The 15,664-nt window shown below is 43.5% G+C and overlaps 1 protein-coding gene across 1 annotated transcript in view; it reads right to left on the bottom strand.

The window, feature by feature from the left end:
• LOC126474604 (cytochrome P450 4C1-like) overlaps positions 1-15,664 on the bottom strand; it is a 179,295-nt gene that overhangs the window by 114,184 nt on the left and 49,447 nt on the right. The window lies entirely within an intron of this gene.

A 15,664-nucleotide genomic window follows, 5' to 3' on the forward strand; every position in this document is an offset into this window, starting at 1 on the left:
ATTTCAAAGCAACCACCTTTGTGTGACCTTTTGGAATGACTGCAAAACCAGTCTCATCGCAATTGAATATTCTGTCTCCCGTAAACTTGAATGTGTCTAATTGACTTTCTAACAGATCGAAAAACCGATCTACAGCAACTCGATTACACCCTATTGCTCGTGCGATTGATGTGACCTCTGCTTTTCGTATTGTTAAGGTAGGATTTCGTGGAAGAAACCCATTTAACCAATCTCTTCCAGCACATTTGGCTGCAGTATTAAATGGATGTTTGTTGTTTCGTTCAGCTAGCTGAAAAGCAAGTTCACAAAGTTCTTTAAGTGTTAGACCAAAATACTGTCCTTCCATCTGTGTTAAGTAGTCTTTAAGTTCTGCCTCTTGGTGTGGGGTGAACACAGTAGTGATTGGTCCTAACCTTTTCACAACTGTGTAGCCAGGATTAGCACGTTTCTTGGCCACATGTCGTTCAGTCGTTGTCTATGGCACGTTGAACTGTCGAGCAGCCCTGAAGGAACCCATATGACCTTCTGTAACAGCATTTACAGCGCCTTCCATTGACTCCAATGACCAATCTTGCATAGACCTTTGTCGCCAATAATACTTGCGAACCATTTGAAATAAAACACGTGGAACGTACTATTGAGTCAGATCATTCCCAGTAATCTATATTACATAGTAAATACCATATTTCCAATAGCCAGTCGTTAAAGCATAGCAAAAATACTGACTTTGCACGTTTTGTGTATTTGTATTCACCATATAGCCTAAGGCATACTTTGTAATTAATTAGGAAACGTTGGAATAACGAATACAATTCTATTTACAATTATATTCAACGTATAATGTACATGTTCAAAACCTGCAGCGAGGTAAACACATGAGACGATAAGAACGTAATGGTTGGACAAATAGTAGGGGCAAGACGGGTAAGCTCCCCATCTTGCCCCACCCCGTCTTGCCTCCTACCATGCTGTCAGGTTATGTTAGTCCTACATGAACACTATTTAATGAACATTGACTACTGACACAGCAGTTTACTGTTAATAAGACGTACTATTCAGTGCTATATATACAGTCTGGACAAATGATCACGAAACACATATTTTAGGACCTCGAAAGATGTAAAGCATTGTAAATCAGTTTAACACTTGTACCTACCTTGCAAAGCTCACAGAAACCGCCGAGAAACTAAGGTTCAGCAATGTCAACACACTGCGACCTGTGTATTGATGATGTTGACGTAGCTATCCACAGATGGCAGCACTCTAACTGTAGCTTATAGCCCTTCCCCGTCTTACCCCACCTCCCCGTTTTGCCACGGCTTCCCCTACATCTCTAACGCTCTAAAATCCGTTCTCCTCGACGCGGAACGTTGGCCGTCTGCCTTTTCGCATCATGACATCTACATCTGTGCCATGAACCTACTTACGCAATCTATATGGCGCAGTGCAGGACCTTGGAAACTCAACGTCACGCTACTGCGAGACCCTTATGTCGACAACACGTCACCGACACGTGGCGCACTTGTGTTCAACGCACCATGCGTTACGAGACCACACTGCAGTGGTGGATACTGTGCTCCAAACCGGCCATCCGACACAGGCTGACACACTATGGCAGAGCCAAAGCCAGGTGGAATCGTAACACAACAGATTTCTATTATAGCGCTCTATGAGAGCTCATGGATCATCCTCCATCCCCGGATCGTCTAAAAGAAACTCAACCCTTCAAGGTAAAGATTTTAACCTTGACCAGGTGCCGTCTAGTGGGAGCCATTGTACGAGCACGCAGCCAGATAGGATGAACAGTGAAGAACCTTCTGTGCATCATATTGTTCAAAATGTTCGTCAACGCCGATGGGCCTTAATGACAACTTTTGACCTACCTACGGCTGACTTCGCAAGCTACCATTGCGGATGCCTTCACAACGCACTACAGACTTTTCTATCAAGAAGTACCTTCCGGTGCAGAGGCCATTGCTGAGATTGCCTAGGAGATACATTGCACACTAAACGCCGCGGCTGCAACCCTCCTGACTGCGGAGTGACCACCGACGACGTCCATGGCACTGTGGCCAAAGGATCACTGAATCGGTCTCCCGGCCCGGATGGTTTACTTCTCGAATTTTACAGAACCTTCCAAGATTTGATGTTGCCCCACTGGAGAGATATGTACTGGGAACTTTTGTCCGGCGTGGCAATCCCGCCACCATTGTTCATGGTAGGCTTACTCGTACCATTCCGGAAACCTGTAGGAGAATCACGACTCGACAGTTATCAGCTAATCACGTTACTCAATTCCGACTTCAAGATTTTCACACGCCTTCTAACAGAGCGACTCAAACACGTCTTACGAAACATTGTTTCCCACGAACAAACATCCTAAGGCGGTGATCGTAATATACATCCAGCCATCAGTGAACATCGAGATGTGATCGCCGTGGCAACACACTCGCGACTGCCAGGCGCTTTAATCTCCATCGACTTCAAACAAGCGTTTGACCGCGTCAGTAATGCATTCCTCAACGCAGTGATGGACCGGATGGTGATTCCCTCGACGTTCACACAATTGATTATGCGGCTCCTTCGTGGGGCAGACTTACAGAACTACACGGATTGAACGCTCAGTACGGCAGGGTTTCCCTCTGTCGACGGTGCTTTATGCCATTGCGATGGAACCATTCATTTGCGGATTAGGGCGAGATTACGGCGACGCTTGACAGGTATTCCACTCCGGGATCATATGTTCCGCTGCCGAGCCTACGCGGACGACTTGGCCTCGTCGTACGTCCAGCGGCAGACGTAAAAGCTGCGATGCAGTGGATTACCCTTTACAGTGCACTATGAACGTCGCAAAATCATGCGCCATGAAGATCGGCCGCGGCCTTCCCGCAGACAGCGTAGTCCCCTTTCAACTGGTGGACACTCTTAGCTCTCTCGGTTGGTGTATACAGGAGACATTCGCCACACCTCGGCTATCAGTTTACGGGCGAAACTCCAACGCATCTTGGCCAACATACCAAATCACCTACTACGCCCGCTGAAAATAGGTGCCAGAGAGTCATATTCGTCAATACCCATCTGGCAGCCCGGATACCCCATATCTCTCAGATTCTACCCATCACTGTGACAATGGCAGCCAGACTACAAGCGGCTTTCGGGTATTTTATATGTTCTGGACACATCTTCAGAGTCCAGTATTAAACTCTCACCTTAACGAAGCGGGATGGTGGCCTCGATCTGGTTAATGTGAGAGCCAGGACTACGGCACTTTACACCAATACTATGCTCCGGTTATGGAAAAGTCAAAATGCTAGTTTTACTGGAATGTTGACCACCGAGCTCGCACCTGTTTCGGGACGCCCACCGACGTATTTGGCACACATCCCACCTCCGATGTCGCACATCGGCCGTTTCCTTTTGGAATACAGCTACACATGCACCGAGCTCCCCAGGACCAGGAAGACGCCCACCCGCGATATCTACCACCTTCTCCGAAAGTCCCCACGCCGGAACCCCGTCGAAGCACGTCACTCCCAGGTTTCATGGCCTACAATTTGGAAAAAGATCCACCAACTATCACACCACTGACACCACCGCGAGATGTACCTTCTCGTCAACGGCAAACATACTACAAGACAGAAACTGCATCTCATCGCCATGGTGGACTCACCCCTGTGCCTCAAGTGCAATGTCGAAGATACAGATTTACATCGTTTTGAGTGTAAGTTAGTAGCAGATGTCTGGACCCTCGTACAGACGACTGTGGCTCTCTGCCTCTGAGTACCACCACATCACCTTTCTCCTACCATGTTGATATATCCCGACAGGACCTGCTTTCCATCGTCTAATTGGCACGCCATCACATGGATCAGCGGCATGGCTATCAACTATCTCTTCCTGGATGACATCGTTGATCCGGTGGACTTTTGGACACGCCTCCAAGTACATAACCACACCCTTCGCCGACATCGACACTATCGGGCCACTTTCGCTAACTGTTTACAGAGTATTTTCGCCAACCCGCCTCGGAGGTCGAATCTCAACGTAACGTGGCAGCCAAGACTGGACGATCCCACGTTCGCCTTCTAATAGTCAACGACAGAATGGATGTTGTTCTGATGGGGCGCCAAAGTGGAGCAAGCCGCGGAAAGTATTCCTAATTTCTTTCACTTCTCCTTTTTCCTCCTCTTCTAAGTTTTTTTTCCTTTGCACATGTTTATCCTTTTCACGCATTGTCTGCAGCCTATTTGTTTTCTTTCTCCTGTGCTCCCCCATGAAAATAAAATTTAAAGAAGTCGGGTTGCTGCTGCTGGTGAGACTGAATACTTATTTCCCTTTAAAAAAAAAATAAATAAATAAAATAAAAGTAGGATATTGCGAAAATATAACTATTTATGTTTTCCGTTTTCAAGGAATACTGTGTTACCTTATGAAGAACGTCTTTTGTTTTCATACAGTAGAGGTTTTTATTTGCTTTTCTCATTACCTGTAACTTTTTGCTCATGTTGTAGGTGTTTGATCCTTTTGTTATCAAAATAAAAAAATAAAAATAGAAACTAAAAACATAGAAGGCAAATAAAAAAGGTGGTAGAGCACTTGCCCACGGAAAAAAAGGTGGTAGAGCACTTTCCACATAAAATATGAAAACAAAGTTGGTAGAGTACTTGCCTGCGAAAGGCAAAGGTCCCGGGTTCGAGTCTCGGTCCAGCACACAGTTTTAATCTGCCAGGAAGTTTCATATCAGCGCACACTCTACTGCAGAGCGAAAATTTCGTTCCGAAAACTGATATTTCACTACATACATGTTTATTACACACACATGTTATTCTAAACGTACATTTCTGTGTAAAGATGCGGTTTAGCAAGTTATTTACAGTTATTGCTGTTCTTACAAGCCCCATCCTTTTTTTTTATTTAGAAGTTTAAGTACTCGTTTGTATATGCCTTTTACCAGTTATTTTTGCCTGATAACCACATACATTCAAGGATATTCCGCTCCTTAATATCTAATGTTGTGACGTCTGCTTTGATGTTGAAGTTTCCCTAGTTGCGAAAACAGACATTTATGTTAACATGTTCACGTTTATTCAGTTTTTGTGTTTTAATGCTCCTTATAACGTGTCGCAATAACAGGAGTCAGCCAAACATCATTCCAGGTAATACTGGATATGTAAATATGAAAGTGTGTTATTGAACCTTGAGATGCGTTTTACAAAATTAATACCTTACACTGTTATTATAGTGTAGAACGGGTTGTTTTCGTACCATTAGCTATACTAGCATTTCTCACTCATAGCTCGCTGATTTCCTGGATATACACTCCTGGAAATGGAAAAAAGAACACATTGACACCGGTGTGTCAGACCCACCATACTTGCTCCGGACACTGCGAGAGGGCTGTACAAGCAATGATCACACGCACGGCACAGCGGACACACCAGGAACCGCGGTGTTGGCCGTCGAATGGCGCTAGCTGCGCAGCATTTGTGCACCGCCGCCGTCAGTGTCAGCCAGTTTGCCGTGGCATACGGAGCTCCATCGCAGTCTTTAACACTGGTAGCATGCCGCGACAGCGTGGACGTGAACCGTATGTGCAGTTGACGGACTTTGAGCGAGGGCGTATAGTGGGCATGCGGGAGGCCGGGTGGACGTACCGCCGAATTGCTCAACACGTGGGGCGTGAGGTCTCCACAGTACATCGATGTTGTCGCCAGTGGTCGGCGGAAGGTGCACGTGCCCGTCGACCTGGGACCGGACCGCAGCGACGCACGGATGCACGCCAAGACCGTAGGATCCTACGCAGTGCCGTAGGGGACCACACCGCCACTTCCCAGCATATTAGGGACACTGTTGCTCCTGGGGTATCGGCGAGGACCATTCGCAACCGTCTCCATGAAGCTGGGCTACGGTCCCGCACACCGTTAGGCCGTCTTCCGCTCACGCCCCAACATCGTGCAGCCCGCCTCCAGTGGTGTCGCGACAGGCGTGAATGGAGGGACGAATGGAGACGTGTCGTCTTCAGCGATGAGAGTCGCTTCTGCCTTGGTGCCAATGATGGTCGTATGCGTGTTTGGCGCCGTGCAGGTGAGCGCCACAATCAGGACTGCATACGACCGAGGCACACAGGGCCAACACCCGGCATCATGGTGTGGGGAGCGATCTCCTACACTGGCCGTACACCACTGGTGATCGTCGAGGGGACACTGAATAGTGCACGGTACATCCAAACCGTCATCGAACCCTTCGTTCTACCATTCCTACACCGGCAAGGGAACTTGCTGTTCCAACAGGAAAATTCACGTCCGCATGTATCCCGTGCCACCCAACGTGCTCTAGAAGGTGTAAGTCAACTACCCTGGCCAGCAAGATCTCCGGATCTGTCCCCCATTGAGCGTGTTTGGGACTGGATGAAGCGTCGTCTCACGCGGTCTGCACGTCCAGCACGAACGCTGGTCCAACTGAGGCGCCAGGTGGAAATGGCATGGCAAGCCGTTCCACAGGACTACATCCAGCATCTCTACGATCGTCTCCATGGGAGAATAGCAGCCTGCATTGCTGCGAAACTGTACTAGTGCCGACATAGTGCATGCTCTGTTGCCGGTGTCTATGTGCCTGTGGTTCTGTCAGTGTGATCATGTGATGTATCTGACCCCAGGAATGTGTCAATAAAGTTTCCCCTTCCTGGGACAATGAATTCACGGTGTTCTTATTTTAATTTCCAGGAGTGTATATAACCCTGGGACTAATTAAAAGAGCCATTCCATAAAAAATACAGAATTGTAAAGAACGTTACTGGTACCATTATGTCGAAGTATAGAAACTCTTTGCCAAATGCTGCCAGGGGGCAATGTAACGTTCCCTGGCAAACTCACGCTATTAATGAACAAGAGTTTATTTGTACCATATACGCCGCTCTGAGCAAGTTGTATATACCGTAATTATTGAACAAAAAATATTATTGAATTTTGCGTAAAAGACATTTGTTATTACCGTAATATTTTTTGTAGTAATATTCTCTCTGTATTTAGGATAGTAATTTTTCTATATTTACTATGTGATTGTGAAATGTGTCAGTATCTGCGATAACAGAGATGTGAAATTTAGCCAGAGGAGAATAATATTGTCAAATTACAAAGAAATGTTAATAGTCAGCAGTAGTATAAAAGAACCATGTACAGCGTATTCTTTGTGTAGAGCTGAATGCGAGAGGAAGCTGTGTTGAAGCGATTTATGAATGTGTAGACTTCTTTTGTCTCTGTCTAGATTTAGCCGCCATTAGAGCAGAAGTTACAAATTAATGTGAGTTGAATTATTGTTTGATCTAAATATATCAGAATTTATCAAAAGTGTGTATTATTAATATAAATTAGCTTGCCCATGTCATCTATAAAATTTCTTTAAAGAATTTTCAGCATTTTTAGCGGTGTTGCTGGGCTGTGCCGCGACCGATCGATTTGCAGCGGCGGCACATTTAAAAAATTGTTCCGCTAAAGGAAAATCAACCAAACCCGTAAATCGGGAACAGATAGATAAAAATTAACAGTGAATTAAGAAATTGTTCTTCTTTTACAGTGATCCTGAGACTGATGAATTTTAAACTAATTATACGTTTGTGCATTCGTAGGCGGATAGTTAATGTTAGTTAACATTGAAATTTAACAATTTTGGTTCTTTCAAATAACTTAAATGTATAGCGAATTAGGTTTGATCAGCGATAATTAAATGTCGGCTTGGCAATAATTAACCATTTTCTGCTAATAGAGATAGTCTTGTGTTCCATAGTTAACGCCGGGATAGAATTCAGTAAATATTTAACAAAAAATCCACTGCAATTAGAAAATGTGTGCCAAGGCCGAATGATGTAAAGGATTTAATTCTCAACTAAATATTCTTAATCAGTCAATATGAGTTCACGTAATTTTTAAATGTACGTAATTCTTTTGAAAGTGAAATTTTTTTTACCACACGTAAATAAGAGAGAGGTTCTACAACAAAGTTCGTACTTACAGAAGAAAGTTAAAGAAAGGCAAGTTAAGTAACTAAAAGCAATAATAATTAATAATTATTGTTTAACGAAAACAATAGCAATTTCGTTAAAAGTTAGACATGCTAAATTTATACGTCGAATGTCAAACAAATACTATGGAAATGGTAATGAAAACCCACTGACCAAACGTAGTTGTTTCCAACATAATCTGGAAACGTACATACATTTCAAATAGTTTGCATGATCCCCATCGGATGCGCCGGAAGACAGCATATGTCCCAGTTTCAAATACAAAAATCATAATGACCCTTTATCTACGTTGTACAGAAAATGAAGTTTTGTCTTATAAGGGGAGACCAAGAGGTTGGTATCAGGAATTTACCCCAAATTTGGTACCCTTTTAGTAGGCCATTGAAATAACACTGAAGTGATATCAGGTGTTCCCCAGGGAAGCGTCCTGGGACCTCTGCTGTTCCTAATCTATATAAGTGACATGGGTGACAATCTGAACAGTTCTCTTAGGTTGTTCGCAGATGATGCTGTAATTTACCGTCTAGTAAGGTCATCCGAAGACCAAAGCGATTTAGAAAAGATTACTGTAAGGTGTGGCAGGTGGCAGTTGACGCTAAATAACGAAAAGTGTGAGGTGATCCATATGAGTTCCAAAAGAAATCTGTTGGAATTCGATTACTCGATAAATAGTACAATTCTCAAGGCTGTCAATTCAACTAAGTACCTGGGTGTTAAAATTACGAACAACTTCAGTTGGAAAGACCACATAGATAATATTGTGGGGAAGGCGAGCCAAAGGTTGCGTTTCATTGGCAGGACACTTAGAAGATGCAACAAGTCCACTAAAGTGACAGCTTACACTACACTCGTTCGTCCTCTGTTAGAATATTGCTGCGCGGTGTGGGATCCTTACCACGTGGGATTGACGAAGGACATCGAAAGGGTACAAAAAAGGGCAGCTAGTTTTGTATTATCACGTAATAGGGGAGAGAGTGTGGCAGATATGATTCGCGAATTGGGATTGAAGTCATTAAAGCAAGACGTTTTTCGTCGCGGCGAGATCTATTTACGAAATTTCAGTTACCAACTTTCTCTTCCGAATGCGAAAATATTTTGTTGAGCCCAACCTACATAGGTAGGAATGATCATCAAAATAAAATAAGAGAAATCAGAGCTCGAACAGAAAGGTTTAGGTGTTAGTTTTTCCCGCGCGCTGTTCGGGAGTGGAATGGTAGAGAGATAGTATGATTGTGGTTCGATGAGCCCTCTGCCAAGTACTTAAATGTGAATTGCAGAGTAGTCATGTAGATGTAAATGAAACATAATTCCCAAGTAGTAAAGTGCGCTATCCTGGCTATTCCGAGAAAATTGCAAGAGAAGTTTCACTCGTCTATTATGTAATTAATGTACCGACTGCGAGAAGTCGTTATGAGCGAGTGGATATCGTTCCCGCTCTGCCAGAAGGTCATGGATGAGATGAGGGTTTCAGTACAGTTGGCACGGTAGCTCAGCGTGTTCGGTCCGAGGGGTGCGTGCTCTCTATAGTAAAAAAGGTAGAGTCAAGGGATCAACGATCAACTTGAACGGATGTCTTGTGACGTCCGCCCAGACCAAACGCAACGAACTATATCGATCAAAAAATAAAAAAAGAGGACTGATTGCTATCTATAATAAAAAAAATGAGCAAAAGAATCAACAATCAACTTGAATCCATGTCATGTGACGTCCGGCTCGACCAAACTCAACGAACGATAGCGAACAAAATGAAGGAAAAAACAAATCCCGCTAAAAATTATTTTTTACTCTGTATTTTAGTTTTTGATCACCCGTCACATTATTTAACTTTTATGTTCAAGATATAATATAATGAAAAAACCCTTCGCGAATTTTCATGAAGTTGTGGTGAATTTCTTATGTTATTTACTATTTTTCATTAAATTTTCAAGGACGACGGACAGGCTTGGAAAGCCCAAGTCAAACCTCGATAAATATTGATGCGAATCACGTTATTCACAATCACTAATACAGCAAGTCACAATGCGCCAGACCATAAGATTAATGTACAATTACTCTCTGGATGTGCGCTCGACATCACACGTTGCGAGGTGGTATCTGTCATACACACATGGAAAATATAAACTGAATTGGCATCTACTTCATCGAATGAATGAAATTTTCCTGCATTTACAAGGAATATTTAGAGTTTCTGAGGGGAAATACACCTCATTGAGATTCTGAAAATTAAATTAATACGGCAAGTGATGAAAAAATAGAATAATAATTAAGTTTGAGCGAGAGTCGAACCGTCGCCTTACACGCGTTCGTATGGCAATGCTCGACTGCTAATCACTTGACCACCATGAACTCTAATGCCCAGTATGTACGCAAAGATGCGTAAGCTCCATAATAAAGGCTTAAAATATCTGTTGCGATTTTCTCGGAATTGCCAGAGTAGTGGCCTGCTAAAAGAGTAAAAGTTTTAAAGTAAATCTGTGATACCATCGTCGTGGCCTTCCCTTGTTAGTAGCCAGACCTGCCTTTCTGCACATATCGAAGCAGTCTGCCACGTGAGTTCTGCGTGGCGGTATTTACTCCGCAATAACCGACTTTGGCCATATTGTTTTCTAATTTTTGTGCGTTTGTCTGACTACTTTGCGAAAGGTCTTCAACGTCAATACTAACAAGCTCTATATCACTTAATTGCCTTTACAAGAGCTACTGAATGCAGTTATGAAATGTGTACGGTTCCATTAAAAAATCATACTTGTTGAAGTATCTCGGTTGAAACCAGAGTTCAGTGCATTATCGATACAAAACATTACGCGCTCCTCAGGTGCTATCAAATGCAGTAAACCTCGTTTCGATGTCTGGAATCGTTAAAGACTCACCTTATATATGATCCTTGTGTCTACAAATATTTATAGGCTTTCTACTTCCCATAGTTATTTTATTGTTACATGATCACAGCGTCGAGAACACGGTGTACAAACAATTTCCTACTACAAGAGAAGAAATGAAAGGCTTTCTGAGCGTAGTGGATATGAGTAGTCAAGAAAACACTTACTACAATAATCAGTTAATTGCGAAATCTGTTACTTATAAAAATTTGTAATCAAAACTTATTATTTATATTTATTAGTCATGAATTTTATACAAACAAAGCAGAAAAAATTTTAGTCGGCTAAAATTTGGAACTGAAGGAACTTGTTTTGCATTACTGCAACAAAACTATTTTTCGGGTTTTTCAGTTTCGGTCGAAAGTTAATTACTTTCCGTAACCACTGATCAGCTCAGAGATAAGGAAAGTTATGACAATATTATCGAATCGCTGTAAGAAATCCAAAAACTTTTCAGACAGAAAAAGCAAATTTGGAACTTCGGTAAGTGATTGCGTTTCCTCCGATTGCAGCAATTATGATTTCATGCGTTGTGAAATTCACCTTGAAATTTATCTTTTAAAGTTTGTCTAGACCACTATTCACCTTAAACAGTTCTGTCCCGCTATTTCCTACAGAAAAGTTGGTAAAGTAAATCTGATACATCCTGCATTCGTTTGTGTCTTCCCATTCGGCTTTCTTCCGAGAACATCTTTACACTGTACAACCGTACTTCTACGGATCTCTCTCCGTCTGCCGCCGCCGGCTGCCATAATGGCTGTGAAAAGCCTGAAGATGGACTGAGGAAAGGGTTCTAACAAATAAAAAATCTAAAAAAATCTGAAAACGAGAGAGATAATGTTTTTATTTGAATTTTGTAATTTAAACTGATCGCTGTGTTCCAGTCACAGAATGCTTTCTAAAATTTTAGTTTCCGTATTTAATGGATTGGGATAGGGACGTGGGTAGAAAAGTTCAACAAGAGATAAAGGCATAATGCTGATTTTATTATTAGCAGCTGCTTGCACAATTTGTTGAACTTGAGCTCAGGAGGCACCGACGAGAAACTGAATCGTTAAAACGACGTGATCAGCATTTCCGGTGGCATCTGAGCAATGTGCTCCTATATATTTGCTTTGCCTTGAGATCAGGTAAAGACCGAACGTGTCCCTAGTAAAAGCGTTTCTATTTTATTTATTTATTTATTTAATTTTTTTTTTAGATGTTAAAGAGCGACCAAAAGTCAGGGCAGGTGACGTTACATTAAGCATACACCTTCATCCCTTCGAAGAGGAACGGGTCGAAAATGAAAATAAATCTAGTTGTGAAAACACCACAGACACATATGGAGAGATGAATGGCTATTCGTGCACAACACACAGTTTAACAGTATGCCAAATTTGGAAGATTTGTATATTCACTGCATTCTGTGGAGCAAAACGTGCCTCGTACCTCCATAGAACTGCTTGGCCATGTCTCAACAATTTCGATCCGAGCCAGAAACCGAAGAGCTAATTCGGGACCTTGCTGCAGATCATGAGGTTTCAGTTGCTGTGTCGTCTTGATCTTGTACGGGTACCAGTGTAAAATAGACCGCAAAACCTTCTGTACTATTGACCACGGGATGGACAATTCTAGTGACACTGCACGAGCGCTAGCACTACCCGGGGCACGAGCTGCCTGGTCAGTTCTAGCTACAGCACCTCCGTCAATAAGGACTCCTGCCTTTTACGGATGTCACACTAAGCTCACCCGTGTTTTCGACTGTCATTATGATCATTAAACCATTTAATGATATCAGAGCTCCGGTCAAGCCTTTCAGTCTGAGATACTCTCTCAATGCAGCACTGTAATTGCTGCCGCTCACATAAAACCGTTTCACTAACAGTACTCGGTCTCCTTTCTCGATAGACATATAGTCCACTCACGCAATAGCTCGTCAAATGGCATAGTGAATCTCATATCGTCATGTAAACAGTGTACAGCGCCAGATTTGCATCTGGTAGCCACAATTTGAACTAATTTTTTCCCAGCGTAAATGGGTTCCTCATTAACGGATTAAGATATTTAACAAGTTTCGCTGCTATACGATAATTACAGCCCAAGCTGTACCTCTACTGATAATCACCCGTTACATTGCAGAACAAGTCACGGAATCTCAGGAGAACTCAGTATCTTAGCTGTGAACGAGAGACATAATGAATATAAGAATAAATATTCAGACTTACTTCAATAATGTCTTGAAGGATAAACTGAAGATAGCCACTCACATCTGGAACTGTCATCCAGCGACGCCACGGAGAGTTCGAATTACATGGGTGAATTGTAAAGCTAACGTCTCTGCTCTCACTTCACTTATGATCTCTGTAGTACTGCTGTGGCAGCGGTGGACGCCATAGACACCACCAGACGGCCTGAATACCGTCCGGTCCATTGTAACGGGTTGGAAATGCGGTCTGTCAGTTTGCTGCCCAAGAGCTGGCCTAGAGGCTGCCGTTTCCCCCATAACTTCGACGCTCTTTAGTGTCAATGGATGACGTTTAAAGATATACACTGAAACGCCTAAAAAACTGGTATAGGCATGCGTATTCAAATACTGAGGTATGTAAACAGGCAGAATACGGCGCTGCGGCCGGCAACGCCTTTATAAGACAAGTGGCTGGTTCAGTCGTTAGGTCGGTTACTGCTGCTACAATGGCAACTTATCAAGATTTAAGTGAGTTTGAATGTGGTGATATAGTCGTCGCACGAGCGATGGGACACAGCATCTCCAAGGTAGCGATGAAGTGGGGATTTTCCCTCATGACCATTTCAAGAATGTGCCGTGAATATCAGGAATCCGGTAAAACAAAAATCTCCCACATCGCTGCAGTCGGAAAAAGATCGTGCAAGAACGGGACCAACGACGACTGAAGAGAATCGTGCAATGCGATAGAACCTTCGAAAATTGCTGTAGATTTCAGTACTGGGCCATCAACAAGTGTTAGCGTGCAGACCATTCAACGAAACATTATCGATGTGGCCTTTCGGAGCCGAAGGCCCACTCGTGTAACCTTGATGACTGCACGACACAAAACTTTACACCTCGACTAGGTCCGTCAACACCGACACTGGACTGTTGATGACTGGTCGGACAATGACATGTTGCCTGGTCGGACGAGTCTCATTTCAAATTGTATCGAGCGGATGCACGTCGTTGGGTATGGAGACAACCTCATGAATCCATGGAGCCTGCATTTCACCTGGAGACTGCTAAAGCTGGTGGAGGCTGTGTAATGGTGTAGGACGTGTGTAGTTGGAGTGATGGGATCCCTGATACGTCTACAAGCGCCTTTGATAGGCGACACGTACGTAAGCATCCTGTCTGATCACCTGCATCCATTCATGTCCATTGTACATTCCGACGGACTTGGACAGTTACAGTAGGACAAAGTGACACCCCATAAGCCCAGAACTGCTACATAGTGGCTCCAGGAACGCTTTTCTGAGTTTAGACACTTCCGCTGGCCACCAGCTCCCCAGACATGGACATTATTGAGCATATCTGTGATGCCTTGCAACGTGCTGTTGAGACAAGATCTCCACCCCCTTGTACTCATGGACTTATGGACAGCCGTGCAAGATTCATGGTGTCAGTTCTCTACAGCACTACTTCAGACATTATTCGAGTCCATGCCAAGTCCTGATGCGGCTCTTCTGCGAGGTTGAGGGGGTCCTACACGATATTAGGCAGGTGTACCAGTTTCTTTGGCTCTTCAGTGTATGTTCCTATCCTTAGTTTTTTCCTCATAACACCCTCAGCAATCTCTCGAAGTCTGTCGATATGTTTTTTTTGCTGTTCCCCATACACCATTCTCATTAGAAGTACAACGAATCTTTTGTGGAAGATATAATCAAACTACAAATGGAACATTTGTTTTCAAACAGGAATATATTGCAATAACAATAAAATAATGTAGTAATGTATTACCTCCCATTCTTTGCTGTCACGGTGTGTCAAAATACTCTCTATACAACATAATAATCTGATAAAAAAGTCCCCTGACACCATGACATAATGCGGCATTCACCACTAACTGTCACGAGAGGCGTTCACGCCTGTATGAAAGGTGACGTGGAATAGTCATTGGGTGTCATCTGAGCAACAAATCCGTCAGTAGTATTTCAATCCTCCTAATGCAGCCTAAATTGACTGCTGGTCAAGTGAGTGTGAAGCGTATATCGAAGGAACAGCCACAACTAAACCAAGATCAGGCAGGATCATGTACTCACGGACAGAGATTGTCGAGCATTCCGGAGGGTGGTTGTAACTAAACGCATGAAATCATGGTAAGGAATCATTCGTGATTTCCTAAGTGCTACCAGCAGTCCACCAATTAGAATGACTGTGCGTATGGACTTAAAGACAATGAGGTACAATGGTTGAGGCGCTCTTCATATGTTGCACTAAGCGACGATCGAGGTTGTGTAAAGGGAGACACCAGTTAACAAACGATGACTGAAAACGAATTATTTAAAGTGATGAATCACGCTATATCCGTCCGGGACTTTTCAGCCCTTCTATAGATGCCCATGTCGGCTGCTGGTGATGCGATTGTGAAGGAAGAACCACAGCTAAACCGAGCGCAGGCTGACGATGAAAGCGTTTTCGTTTAGCGAATGGCAGTAGAATGTTAAGTGTCATCATTTGTAGTACCGACAGTGAACTATGGAGGAGGTGGAAAATTGAAATGAGCGTTTGGCGTCTTTGGCCGGGAGGCCCCATACGGGGCAGGTCCGGCCGCGTTGG

Source organism: Schistocerca serialis, chromosome 4 (genome assembly GCF_023864345.2).
Source record: "Schistocerca serialis cubense isolate TAMUIC-IGC-003099 chromosome 4, iqSchSeri2.2, whole genome shotgun sequence".
Taxonomy (NCBI): Eukaryota; Metazoa; Arthropoda; class Insecta; order Orthoptera; family Acrididae; genus Schistocerca; species Schistocerca serialis.